This window comes from Carcharodon carcharias, chromosome 9, assembly GCF_017639515.1.
Source record: "Carcharodon carcharias isolate sCarCar2 chromosome 9, sCarCar2.pri, whole genome shotgun sequence".
Lineage (NCBI taxonomy): Eukaryota > Metazoa > Chordata > Chondrichthyes > Lamniformes > Lamnidae > Carcharodon > Carcharodon carcharias.
This window is the reverse complement of record NC_054475.1, coordinates 119,160,730-119,174,443: the sequence shown is the minus strand read 5'-3', so window position 1 is coordinate 119,174,443 and position 13,714 is coordinate 119,160,730. Positions and strand designations below refer to the sequence as shown.

Here is a 13,714-nt window from a genome sequence, read left to right as displayed (position 1 = left end):
TCTATAATTGCACTAGTAGTGTAATGATAGGATAAATATGTGATAAGATAGTAGCTGAAGAAACGTGATCTCATTATTTGGTATGCACACTTCATATTATCTATATTCCCATCCCCACAATCTGACCTCATGGAATATGGGGCTTTGGCACTGCTAATTATTATTTTTGACTCGTCTCTCAGGTGACAGCAGCGACATGCAGGTTCGTTTCTGTGCTGTTAAAGTATAAGAGAGTTATATTTCACAGGAATTGCGATCGTTTCAGAAGACTGGCTTTGCATTTGTGACTTTATTATAGTTTGGTTGCTTTACTTGATGCAATGTGACTGATTGGGATGGAGCTTAAAGCATTGTGTGTGTGTGGTCCACAACCACTCTGTTTTAAAGCAAGGGCCACTTTCTTGTGTTTCCTCATGTTTGGAGTTCTGTATGGTAAATTAAACATGCCAAAAGACAGAAAGCAAATTATACCTGGGTAGTATCTCCACTGAATTCCCCACCCAAAACTTTACACAGGGCAGGGATGCAGTAAGAGGCAACTCTGTAAATGAGACTGTGCTGTTAGTGTGACCGGGCTTCCCTTAGAGGATGGGGAGGGGCCTGGTCAGACTGGGTTGGCCCTTTAAAAATTTTACTCTTCTCCTCCCATTTATGTCAGATAACATTTGCTTTGGAGTTTGGTTTACTACTTAGGAGTGACTGTACAGGTGAGTCTGACCTTTGCACAATGCTTATTGCTGCAAAGTCCTCCCACAGACAGGTTATTGTGATGGAATCTGTGGTTTCAAAGCTTGTATTTTTTGAGATACACCCTAGTTGAAAAGGAAACTGAGAAAGGAAATTGACCCTTAGAAACTGAGGCTGAAATTGAGATTGAAACCAAAACGTCTGGGGAGACTGAAACTGGATGAAATATATAAAAGGACACAGAGCCATCAGAACTCAGATGATGACCCCAGTGGTGCAGTACAGGCAGGCTGAGAATAGCAAATATACAGTTACTACAGCTGTTTCTGTTACTTGAAGTTGACATTGGTCGATCTAATCCTGACCATCATAAGCAGAGTTGAGGTTCTGCAGACGCGTGCCAGTTTTGGCGAAGACCATGCCTGTGGAACTTGGGTCGGTTGTGTACTGCTATCATCTGGAGATCAGGCTAAATCCTAGCTTTGCAGCTCAAGAAGAGGAGCTGAAATTCTTTAAGGAAGACAGAGTTCTGAAGGACTTTGTGTCTGAGATTGATGACTTATATGCTGAGCGGACTGCCAAGCCAGTTCATAAGATCTGTCTCTTATAATTGACTGCAATTTGCTTGTTAATCCATATTTATGTTGATTTTGAGTTTTGGGGTATAGGTAGTTACCTAAGCAGTATTTAGTGTTTGCTTTGTTTGACCCTTGTATACTAAAAATTATTCTTTCATGGAATCTCATGGCTTTGTTCTTTTAGTGAGTATCTGGAATTTTGAATTTCTTCTTAAAAACAAGTTACCAGTCTTGACCAAGATCATAATATTATGGACTGAATGGGCTAGTGGGCAGATAATGTTACAGTTTAAAAAGGCTAAGACAGTAATACTGTTGAGAAAGATTGACTGTGTTACTATTTATTCTTCTCGATAAAGGCGGCAAGCTTCTTCAGTTCTTGAGCTGCAAGGCTAGAGTTGATACCTGGTCAATGGTGGGGTGAATAAGTGGTGAAAAAATGAGATTCTGTAAGAAAAGTCCAGTCAAACCAACAACTTCAGTGTATTTGACACTGAAAGGGAGGCGACGGCATAGTGGTATTGTTGCTAGGTTAGTAATCCAGAGACCCAGTGAAATGCTCTCGGGACACGGGTTTGAATCCTGCCATGGCCAATGGTGGAATTTGAATTTAATAAAAATCTGCAATTAAAAATTGTCGATTGCTGGAATAACCCATCTGGTTCACTATTGTCCTTTAGGGAATGAAATTTGCTGTCCCCACCTGGTCTGGTCTACATGTGACTTCAGACTAGGTGAGTGGGAGGCAATGGCATAGTGGTATTGTTGCTGGTTTAGTAATCCAGAGACCCAGGGAAATGCTCTGGAGACCTGGGTTCGAATCCATAGCAGATGGTGGAATTTGAATTCAATTATAAAAAAAATCTGGAATTAAAGTCTGATGGTTTCATTGTCGATTGTTGTAACAACCCATCTGTCGTCCTTACCTGGTTTGGCCTACACGTGACTCCAGACCCACAGCAATGTGGTTGACTCTTACATGCCCTCTGAAATGGCCTAGCAAGCCACTCAGTTGTAAAAAAACTGCTACAAAATCACAAAAAAGAAATGAAACTGGACAGACCACCTGGCATTGACCGAGGCACCAGAAACAACAATGGAAATCTCAGCCCTGTCGACCCTGCAAAGTCCTCCTTACTAACATCTGGCTGCTAGTACCAAAATTGGGAGAGCTGTCTTTCAGACTAGTCGACCAACAGCCTGACATTGTCATCCTCATGGAATCATGCCTGACAAATAATGTCCGAGACACCACCCCTGGGTATGCCCTGTCCCACCACCAGGACAGGCCCAGCAGAGCGCTGGGCTCAGGCACAGTAGTAAACAGTTGAGAGTCCTCAGGTCGACTCCGGACCCCATGAAGGCTCATGGGCAAGGAAACCTCCTGCTGATTATCACGTACCGCCCTCCCTCAGCTGATGAATTGGTGCTCCTCCATGTTGAACAACACTTGGAGGAACTAATCAGTGCTGTTGAAGGGTCATGAGGACTCGAAACGTCAACTCTTTGGTTCTCCACCGATGCTGCCAGACCCGCTGAGTTTTTCCAGGTAATTCTGTTTTTGACTTGGAGGAAGCACTGAGGGAGGCAAGGGTGCAGAATGTTCTCTGAGTGGGGGACTTCAATGTCCTTCACTGACTGGCTCGGTAGCACCATTAGTGACCAAGCTCACAGAGTCCAAAATGACATAGCTGCTAGACTGGGTCTGCAGCAGGTGGTGCGGGAACCAACAAGAGGGGAAAACATAGTATCAGTAGGAGTGACCACCACACAGTCATTGTGGAGACAAAGTCACGTCTTCACATTGAGAATACCCTCCATCGTGTTGTGTGGCACTACCACCATGCTAAATGGGATAGATTTCGAACAGATCTAGCAGCTCAAGACTGGCCATCCATGAGGCACTGTGGGCCATCATCAGCAGCAGAATTGTACTCAAACACTATCTGTAATCTCATGGCCCAGCATATCCCCCACTCTACCATTACCATCAAGCCATGGGGATCAACCCTGGTTCAATGAAGAGTGCAGGAGGGCATGCCAGGAGCAGCAACAGGCATACCAAAAAAAGAGGTGTCAACCTGATGAAGCTATAAACACAGGACTACTTGCATGCCAAACAGCATAGGCAGCAAGTGATAGACAGAGCTAAGCAATCCCACAACCAATGGATCAGATCTAAGCTCTGCAGTCCTGCCACATCCAGTCTTGAATGGTGGTGGGCAATTAAACAACTTACTGGAGGAGGAGGCTCCACAAATATCCCCATCCTCAATGATGGAGGAGTCCAGCACATCAGTGCAAAAGATAAGGCTGAAGCATTTGCAAAAATCTTCAGCCAGGAGTGCCAAGTGGATGATCCATCTCGGCCTACTCTGGAGGTCCCCAGCTTCATAGATACCAGTCTTCAGCCAATTCGATTCACTCCACGTGATATCAAAAAATGGCTGAAGGACTGGATACTGCAAAGGCTCTGGGCCCTGACAACATTCCGGCAATAGTATGAAGACTTGTGCTCCAGAACTTGCCGTGTCCCTAGCCAAGCTGTTTCAGTACAGCTACAACACTGGCATCTACCCAGCTTTGTGGAAAATTGCCCAGGTATGTCCTGTACACAAAAGCAAGGCAAATCCGACCTGGCCAATTACCACACCATCAGTCTACTCTCGATCATCAGTAAAGCAATGAAGAGGTCATCAACAGTGCTATCAAGTGGTACTTGCTTAGCAATAGCCTGCTCACTGACGCCCAGTTTGGGGTTCTGCCAGGGCCACTCCACTTATGACCTCATTACTGCCTTGGTTCAAACATGGACAAAAGAGCTGAACTCCCAAGGTGAGGTGAGAGTGACTGCCCTTGACATCCAGGCAGCATTTGGCTGAGTGTGACACCAAGCGGCCCTAGGAAAATTGGAGTCAATGGGAATCAGGGGAAAAGTGTCCGCTGATTGGAGTCATACCTAGCACAAAGGAAAATGGTTGTGGTTGTTGGAAGTCAGTCATCTCAGCTCCAGGACATCACTGCAGGAGTTGCTCAGGGTAGTGTCTTCGGCCCAACCACCTTCAGCTGCTTCATCAATGATCTTCCTTCCATCATAAGGTCAGAAGTGTGGATGTTTGCTGATGATTTGTTCAGCATCATTCACGACTCCTCAGATACTTACGCAGTCCATGTCCAAGCCCAGCAAGACTTGACAATATCCAGGCTTGTACTGACAACTGGCAAGTAATATTTGCCCCATACAAGCGCCAAGCAATAACCATCTGCAACAAGAGAGAATCTAACTATTGCCCCTTGACATTGAATGGCATTATCATCACTGAATCCCCCACTATCAACATCATGAGAGTTACCATTGACCAGAAACTGAACTAGACTAGCCATATCAATACTGTGGCTGCAAGAGCAGGTCAGAGGCTAGGAATTCTGCGATGAGTAACTCACCTCCTGACCTCCCAAAGCCTGACCACAATCTACAAGGCACTAGTCAGGAGTGTGATGGAATACTCCCCACTTGCCTGGATGAATGTAGCTCCCACAACACTCAAAAAGCTTGACACCATCCAGGACAAAGCAGCCTGCTTGATTGGCATCCCATCCACCAATGTCAGCAGCCAATTTTGCTGATGTGAAACAAATACAAGGAAAGACAAGTTTCTGACAAGTGCTCCCATTTGTGTATTCATCATGCCGCGTCAGCATCCTATTGATTCACTTATTCTGCTCTGTGGTTGAATATGTTTTCTTGTAAAGGAATGAAGTCACGTTGGTCACCAAGGTGGCTGCTGATCACCACTGATGCACAGTAGCAGCAGTGTGTACCATTTACAAGATGTACTGCAGGAATTCACCAAGGCTCCTTAGTCAATACCTTCCAAACCCATGACCCCTACCATCTAGAAGGACAAGAGCGACAGATACACGGGAACACCACCAACTGGAAGTTCCCCTCCTAGTCACTTACCATCCTGACTTGTAAATATATTGCCGTTCCTTCACTGTTGCTGGATCAAAATCCTGGAACTCCCTCCCTAACAGCACTGTGGATGTGCCTGTACCACATGGCCTACAGTGGTTCAAGAAGGCAGCTCACCACCACCTTCTCATGGGCTACTAGGGATGGGCATTTAATGCTGGCCCAGCCGCAAAGCCCACATCCCGTGAATGAATAACAAAAATACAAATGCAGGAGCAACTTGATGGTATATTGTAGTTTTTCCAGCCATTGGATCCAGCCTGCCTTTTGTTGGCACTCTGCAGTCATGCAGACCAGTACACCTGAGGCTGACGAACTTTAACCCTTACCACAATGAAGAGATATGGTTGGACCTCATCCCTTGACAGGGCAGTGGGAACAGGCCTAGAGGTGCTTTTACTGCTAAAATTTAGGTCCTTGTGTTTATGTGGAAGTTGGAGAAAGTTGCGCAGCTGTACTTTAATGTTTACATCAGTCTGCTCACATTATCAGGGCGAAACATTCATATATACTTCTGATATTCTGATATTTGATATTCTGTCCTAAACAACATGTTTACCTGAATCTCTCATCTTTGCATTTCTACAAAGGAGGTATATTCATTAGCTATGGAAAATCTGAGAATTCCTTAGTATCTTGAAGCATTTTTTCCAAGACTTTCTGTGGTTTCACTTGCCCCTCTCCCTTGATCTCTCTCATGGGCTTACTCTCACTCTCATCCTCCATTTGCATGCACTCTTTTTCGTGTGTATCTTTCTTACTATACGTCTGTTTTCACTCTCCACCTCTCTCCTTCCCAGTCCCCTTCCCTCCTCTTCTCATGAGCACACAGTTATGTCGATAAAGTCAGGGCCTATTGAAATGATGATCATATAAATGGACGTTAAGGTTAGGCCCTGACATTTTGATTTTTGCAATGCACATGCTCAGCCTTTTTGTTAAACCTATTTTCGAAAAACTCGATCAGCCCCTTGAAGTAAAGTTTCTTAGTTCTTTTGTTTTATTGCTCACATATAAATTTCCAGTAATTTTCATCCAAAGTGCTATCTGCTTGTTTGCAGTGGCCTTTAAGAATTTTGTTATTTTCTGTTGATTTTGACAGTGCGTGTTTTACAAAGGGAGAAAAGTAAGAGGCAAATAACTTGGTATCATGAGATCTCGTATCTAATATCACATGATCGGTAACCACCTTGGTGACCAGTGTGACTTTGTTCCTTTACAGGAAAACATATTCAACCACAGAGTAGAATAAATCAACCAGTAGGATGGGTGACGAGGCTTGATGAATACACAAATAGGAGCACTTGTCAGAAACTTTGTCTTTTCTTGTATTTGTTTCACATCAGCAAAACTGTCTGCTGATATTATTATGAGACTGAGAAGCCTGCTATCCAATAATTCAATCAGTAAATCGGGGAAAGCCAGATTTGGTATGAAATCAAGGTGAAAATGAAAAGAAAGACTTGCATTTGTGTTGAATTTTGCGCAATCTCAGGACATCCAAAGCAATATCCAGCCAGTGAAGTATTTTTGATGTATAGTCACTGTTGCAATGTAGGAAATGAGGCAGCTAATTTATGTACAACAAGCTCCCACAGCTGGCAATGTGGTAATGACCAGATTACCACTTTTTCGTGATATAGTTTGTGGGATGATGTTGGCTACGGCACCTGGGATAACTTCCCGACTCTGAAATAATGCCATAGATATTTTATGCCCATCTGCTAGAGCAGATGGGGCCTCAATTTCACATCTCAACTGAACAATAGGACCTTCAGACAGTGCGGCACACCATCAGCACTACATTGGAGTGTCAGCCTAGGATTTGTGCTCAAGCCCCTGGAGTGGTCCTTGAACCCACAAACTTTTGTCTGGAGGGGTAAGAGTGCTACCAACTAAGCCATGGCTAACACCACTCCCGTAGGAGCTCTCATGGCTTCTGTGACCCTAACTTGCAAAGCTCCTGATTTGCTATCTCTTGATTCTGATCCAGTGTACGGGTGTTGGCATCCAACAAGGGAAGGTTTGGGTTCACCGCATGATGCCCCCCCCCCCCCCCCCCCCCCCCCCCAGCCCAAATTTGGCAAACATAAAACAACTTAGTGGGTGAGGGCAGGTATCAGAGATGGCTAGCGCCCTTAGAACCCATATTCCAGTATCTGGAATATAGGATGCACGAATGAGGGGAATGCATATAAAGATCAATGTGTCTGGCTGCCTCATCAGGAGCTAGATGTCATCAATGCAACAAGCACAGGTAATAGGTTAGCAATATTTTGCTATGCTGTGAAATCTTGAACGCTTCACTGGAAAATGGGTGAGCTTGCTGCCAGGGGCAGTTTATGTGAAGGCAGGTTATAGTTTTATGGTAACATGAACTTTAACAGTCTTGACTTGTGTTCACTTTGTCCAGATTTGGTTTTGATTGCTGTTAACTTGCCCCTTTTTACCAGTCGTGAGCACTGGTCTAATCTATAACTGAAATCTAGTAATGTAGCTGGAGACTTGAAGTGGTTGTGCAGCCTCGGTACAAGATCAACATGTGATTGTGAACTGTCGTGCAGTAGCTGTTTTTAAATTGCCCCTCAGAGGAATATAAGCGCAGCAGGTCTCCACAGTGAAGGATCTATTACAGCTAGCAGCGACCGACAGGCAACTGCTGGATTGCTGTCTGCTGCAGAGGATTTGTGTTTTTGGAATGGGTCATGCTAACTGATACCTGCCCTCACCCACTAAGTTGTTTTATGTTTGCCAAATCTGTCTGTTCAGCTGAGGGAGTTGGGCCGTGGGGAAGGGCGGGGGGTGGGGGGGCATCATGTGGTGAACCCAAACCTTCCCTTGTTGGATGCCAACTATGACTGGCATAAGAACATCGCGCCATAATTCAGACAAAGGGTAGTATTCCATTGTTTCTGCAATAGTTTTCAGTGTTGTCCTTTTCCGACTCTGTCTCCGTTGATTTTACGTTCAAGTGGACAACCTGCTTCTGAGCCTCTGCCAGTATCTCTAGCAAGTGCATAATAGTAGCTAATTAGTGATTTGTTAGCTCCCACTCTCAAACCACACCTCTTCCATGAGAGATGCTGAGGACAAGGAGGACGCTACCCACGCCCCCCCCGCCCCCCCCAGCTTTGAAGCTAACCTGAGTGACTGAGGGTGCCAGCGAGAGAACCCCACCCCCAATTGCAAATGAAATTTCTCTGTTTGCTCTCCAGTTCGTGCAGTGAACCTCATCATGAGACACCAAAAGTCACAGGTGTGTCTGACAGTGACAGTCGCTGGTGTAATGTTCATTCCCTGCCCCCTTTCTCTCCTTCCCTCCCCACATGGTTTTAACTCATGTAGGCAACATCATTCAGGTGGCCAGTCTTCGTGTGGCATCCTACATGCTGATTTGTTCATGAGCTGCTCAACCCTGGACAGCACTTGAGATAAATTTTCTCCGTCCCTCCCTCCCTCCTTCCCTCACGCACGCATGCACACACACACACACACACACACACACACACACACACACACACACTTTCCAGCAGAGGCCTTTGGGCAGCAATTAAACTGGAGAAACAGTTTTTTTCCCCTCTGCTTCCACGATAGTCTGCGAAGAATTAGTGTGCCAGTTGCTTGACATCAGCCAGCTCACCACAGGTATTAAACCTGAGACCATCTGCTCTGCATGACTCAATATCAATACCATTGGGTTAATTTTTTGATATTTTTTGATGGGCTAGGAGCCTCTCCCAGAAAACCAGAAATTAGCATCTGGTGCTTCTGTCCGACCAATGTTTAGAAAATTTCGCAGTTTCCCAATGTAGTTTTGTGGTGTGCAGCCAGCCTTACCAGAAGCACAAAGCTGGAAATAATCCTTAATTGGGCTATCAAAATATTATCAAATCTTTCCCTTATCTTATAAGTTCTGTCCCTGAGCTAGCCATTTTTGTTTATTGATTTTTAAAATGATTGACACCATGAACTGAAATAAACCCAGTGCTGTTTGGATGCAAGCATATTATATTTATATTTAAAAATAATTTTCCATAATTTAATCCTTCTTATTTGTGTCTCCCTTTTCTCTATGTTCTCACTCCTCCTACATCTTTACTCCTTTTTTCCACTATTTGAACTTGTACATGATTTCAGAATATTTTTCTAAATTTTTATTTTTTTTTATTCGCCAGCTTACAAAGTCGACATTCCTTCTGGATGATAGAATCACCTTGTCAAGAGGTGAGTTCCAATTGGTTGATAATGGATTCCAAAAGCTGCTTTGGGGCTAATTTAAGTTCAGGGCTATTAAACAATTGACTTCAATCAAGTTGAAATAACTGGGCCAATATTTTTGCTATTTTTTTTTGTGATGCTCAGTTCCCCTGGCTGAGATACCTCGAGGCTGAGTCATTCAAGAGGTGATTCTGGAATATTACCCAAAGGTCTGAGTGTGGTGGCCACTCCCTCTTTTTTTATATTGTACAGCTTTGAAATAAGAGTAACAGCTGTGCGTTTGTTTTAAAGTGATGATGAAATGCAGATTTTTTCCCCCTCTTCCACTGGCCAGCATGAGCAATCTCCTTCCCAGCCAGAGGAAAAGAGCAATATGCAGGGCTACAGGGAGAAAGCAGGGGAAAGTGGGACTAATAATATAGTGCTTTCAAAGAGCTTGCACAGACATGAGGGGCTGAATGGTCACCTATGCTATTATGATTCGGTGAAGCCAACTTAAGATAAGCCTCTGACCTTTCTGAGACAAAGCTCCACTTCCTTTTACTCTATAATGATGGAAGAGGAAGTGGGGGCTGCTTTTGGCTGTGGCCCTGAGCAAGTCAGCGTCAGTCGGTTTAAATGAGGATAAAAGTGTGCAAATCTTTAAGGGTCACTGAGCATGAAAATATTATCTCGTCATACTGGATAAATTTAATAATTACAAGGTACTCTTTAAAAAGCTGTTGCATATAGGTGCTAATTTAACCATTCTTTAAGTTCTGTTTAAAGCTACACATATATACCATTTTGGTTAAGTGGTGTGTGCTGATAAACTGTAGTATTGGCGGTGATGGAAAGCTTGACAAGCCTAACGCTGTGAGTGAATTAATTTAATTAAATATGTAACAGCTTCCAGTGTGTAAGTCAGTCAACCTTCAGCATTGGGGTTCAGCCTTTCCTACTGACTACCACTTAGCACAAGCATAGCACAATAAGACATAATAAAGAAATGATTACACTGCTTTAAAAATGCAACCCTAAATTGAACTCTGATCTGTAAAACACATGGCGGTAGTTTGCTGCAATATCAGAACTAGCTCTTGGCTGTTTTTGCCGGAATTTCAATAGCTTCTTTAAGCTGACTACAAATACTTGCTGTCTCATTAAACTCTTACTCTTGTTGGTCTTTCCCCTGAGGTTGAGTATTTTAATTTTTTGTTTAAGCATGCATGCCTGCTTTTTAGACATAAGTCGTGCCTAGAATTTATTTACTTCTATATTTTCCTCTTCCTCTTTTGTTCTTTCTCATCTTCCTCCAAGGTAGACCATTGCCCCGGTTTGAAGTTAAACAGTTTACCTCGCAGGCTGCTCTGCAAACAACAGCAAGAAGGTGCAGAAGTGCGAGCTGAGGCAATTTATTCCCTTTCAATGTTTTCCCCCTTCTGCTGCTCTTTTTGGGACAGCAGTTGGCCTCTCCTCTACGCCTTGAACACCCATGATATTCTGGCTGAATGGGGAATTGTGGATGAGCGTCATGTAATATGTGCAAAAATTAAAAAATACCTGTAAAAACTCAGCAAGTCTAGCAGCATCGGCAGAGAAGAGTACAGTTGACTTTTCGAGTCCTCATGACCCTTCAACAGAACTAAGTAACAATAGGAGAGGGGTGAAATATAAGCTGGTTTAAGAGGTGGGGGGTGTGGTTGTTGGGACAAGCAAGCAGTGATAGGAGGAGATAACTAAAAGATGTCACAGACAAAAGAACAAAGAGGTGTTGAAGGTGGTGATATTATCTAAAAGAATGTGCTAATTAAGAGGACAAGCAAGGTACAGATAGCTCTAATGGGGGTGGGGTGAAATAAGACTAAAAGGTATAGATTTAAAAATAATGGAAATAGGTGGAATAAAATCTATATAAATTATTGGAAAAAACAAAAAGGAGGGGGAAGAAATGGAAAGGGGGTGGGGATGGAGGAGGGAGTTCAGGATCTAAAATTGTTGAACTCAGTATTCAGTCCAGAAGGCTGTAAAGTGCCTAGTTGGAAGATGAGGCGCTGTTCCTCCAGTTTGTGTTGAGCTTCACTGGAACAATGCAGCAAGCCAAGGACAGACATGTGGGCAAGAGAGCAGGGTGGAGTGTTAAAATGACAAGCGACAGGGAGGTCTGGGTGATGCTTGAGGACAGACCGAAGGTGTTCTGCAAAGCAGTCACCCAGTCTGCGTTTGGTCTCTCCAATGTAGAGGAAATGCCATTGGGAGCAACGAATGCAGTAGACTAAGTTGAAGGAAGTGCATGTGAAATGCTGCTTCACTTGAAAGGAGTGTTTGGGCCCTTGGATGATGAGGAGAGGGGAAGTGAAGAGGCAGGTGTTGCATATCTTGCGTTCACATGGGGAGGTGCCGTAGGAAGGGGGTTGAGGAGTAGGGGGTGATGGAGGAGTGGACCAGGGTGTCACGGAGGGAACAATCTCTATGGAATGCCACCGGGGGTTGGGGGGGGGGATGAGGGGAAGATGTGTTTGGTGGTGGCATCATGCTGGAGTTGGCGGAAATGGCGGAGGATGATCCTTTGAATGCGGAGGCTGGTGGGGTGATAAGTGAGGACAAAGGGGACCCTATCATGTTTCTGGGAGGGAGGAGAAGGCGTGAGGGCAGATGCGCGGGAGATGGGCCGGACACGGTTGAGGACCCTGTCAACGACCGTGGGTGGAAAAGCTCGGTTAAGGAAGAAGGAAGACATGTCAGAGGAACTGTTTTTGAAGATAGCATCATCAGAACAGATGCGACGGAGGCAAAGGAGCTGAGAGAATGGGATGGAGTCCTTACAGGAAGTGGGGTGTGAGGAGCTGTAGTCGAGGTAGCTGTGGGAATCGGTAGGCTTGTAATGGATATTGGTGGACAGTCTATCATCAGAAATTGAGACAGAGAGGTCAAGGAAGGGAAGGGAAGTGTCAGAGATGGACCATGTGAAAATGATGGAGGGGTGGAGATTGGAAGCAAATATAAGCATAATATAAGCAGCTTGATGGATGAAGCAAGTTTAAATGTTACAGTAATCTCTTATTGTTCGTATTGTTATTTATAGAGCTACCAGAGGGCCTCCAGTGTCTGAAAAGTAGAATTACAGTGTAGGGTGTACAAGGCAAATAAAGAATTACATAGTGCCATTTACAACCTCCAGAGCTTTATAACCAATAACATATGTTTTGAAGTCACCTCTCTAATTTAAGAAATGAGGCAGCCAATTTGCACACAACAAGCTCTCTCAACCAGTAAATGATCAGATAATTTGTTTTGTGATGTTGGTAGATGGCTAAATGTTGGCCAGGATACTGGCCTCTTCTCCCCTACTCCTCTCCTCCCCTGCTCCTCTCCTCCCCTCCCCTGCCCCCCTCATCCCCTTGCCTGTCCCCCCTCCCCTGCTCCCCCTCTTCACAAGAGAAACAGGAGAGAGAGTAGTGTCATGGGATCCTTTATGTCCATCTGAGAGGGCTGATGAGGCCTTGTCAAAAAAATAAGACCTAAATGTTCAGGGTTAGAACCTGAGCAACTTTGTATCTCTAAATTATTTTTGCATCTTAATGTGCTTATTTCTCCCAGCCATGACTTTTTGAATTGGACATTCTGTTAGTGAATGGTATGAGGGCCTTATATTTAGAGTGATCTCAAGTTGACTCTTTTGGTGCACTATATATCTTGAAGGTGGGATGTTGGGGGTTGCGGATGGTGTGGTCACTCCTGCTGTTCTTATTTTGCAATACATGTCAGGAGTGTTTGAATTTTGCACTGATATTTGTGAAGAGTTAGTGTGTTACCATGTGTGCTTTGAACAGTTGAAAAGTTACTGATCATCCAAGTGTCACTTGCCAAAGATGACCCTTAAAGGACTGTCCAAGAGACATATATTACAGATTAATGGTGTAATTCTTTTTAATAAGTACCAAATCATACAGACTTTTTATGTCGTGTTGGTGGGGAAATGTGCTGGGCTTAGTCCTATAAACTGTCCCTTGTTGTCTGATCAACCTTTGGGAAGCTACCTCTTCTTCACGAGCACTTCCCCTATACAAAATGGTGTGATCAGGAAGTCTCCATGTATCATAATCTTATGTTGCATAGGTGCTGATTTGAGTGTGCTTTGTGTTCTTGGAGTAAATCCCTTCTTAGTCCCTTGTGGTTCATTGGTACCATTCCACATATATTAATACATTATAGATAATGGATACGTGGCAGTGGGCTACAAGCTACGATTGAGCCAACTGGGGTGCAATGACAT

The 13,714-nt window shown here is 44.2% G+C and overlaps 1 protein-coding gene across 10 annotated transcripts in view; it reads left to right on the top strand.

Annotated features, from left to right (window-relative positions):
• The window catches only part of elf1 (E74-like ETS transcription factor 1), a 247,525-nt gene that overhangs the window by 129,764 nt on the left and 104,047 nt on the right, over positions 1 to 13,714 (top strand). For 7 of the 10 annotated variants that reach the window (XM_041195150.1, XM_041195147.1, XM_041195149.1 and 4 more), the window contains one exon: positions 9,417 to 9,465. The exons of 2 other annotated variants lie outside the window; for them this stretch is intronic. The gene's annotated coding sequence lies outside the window, so the exon portion shown is untranslated. Of the gene's footprint in view, positions 1 to 9,416; positions 9,466 to 10,805; positions 10,829 to 13,714 lie in introns of those variants that run through there. One more of the 10 variants, XM_041195153.1, reaches the window with a different exon arrangement.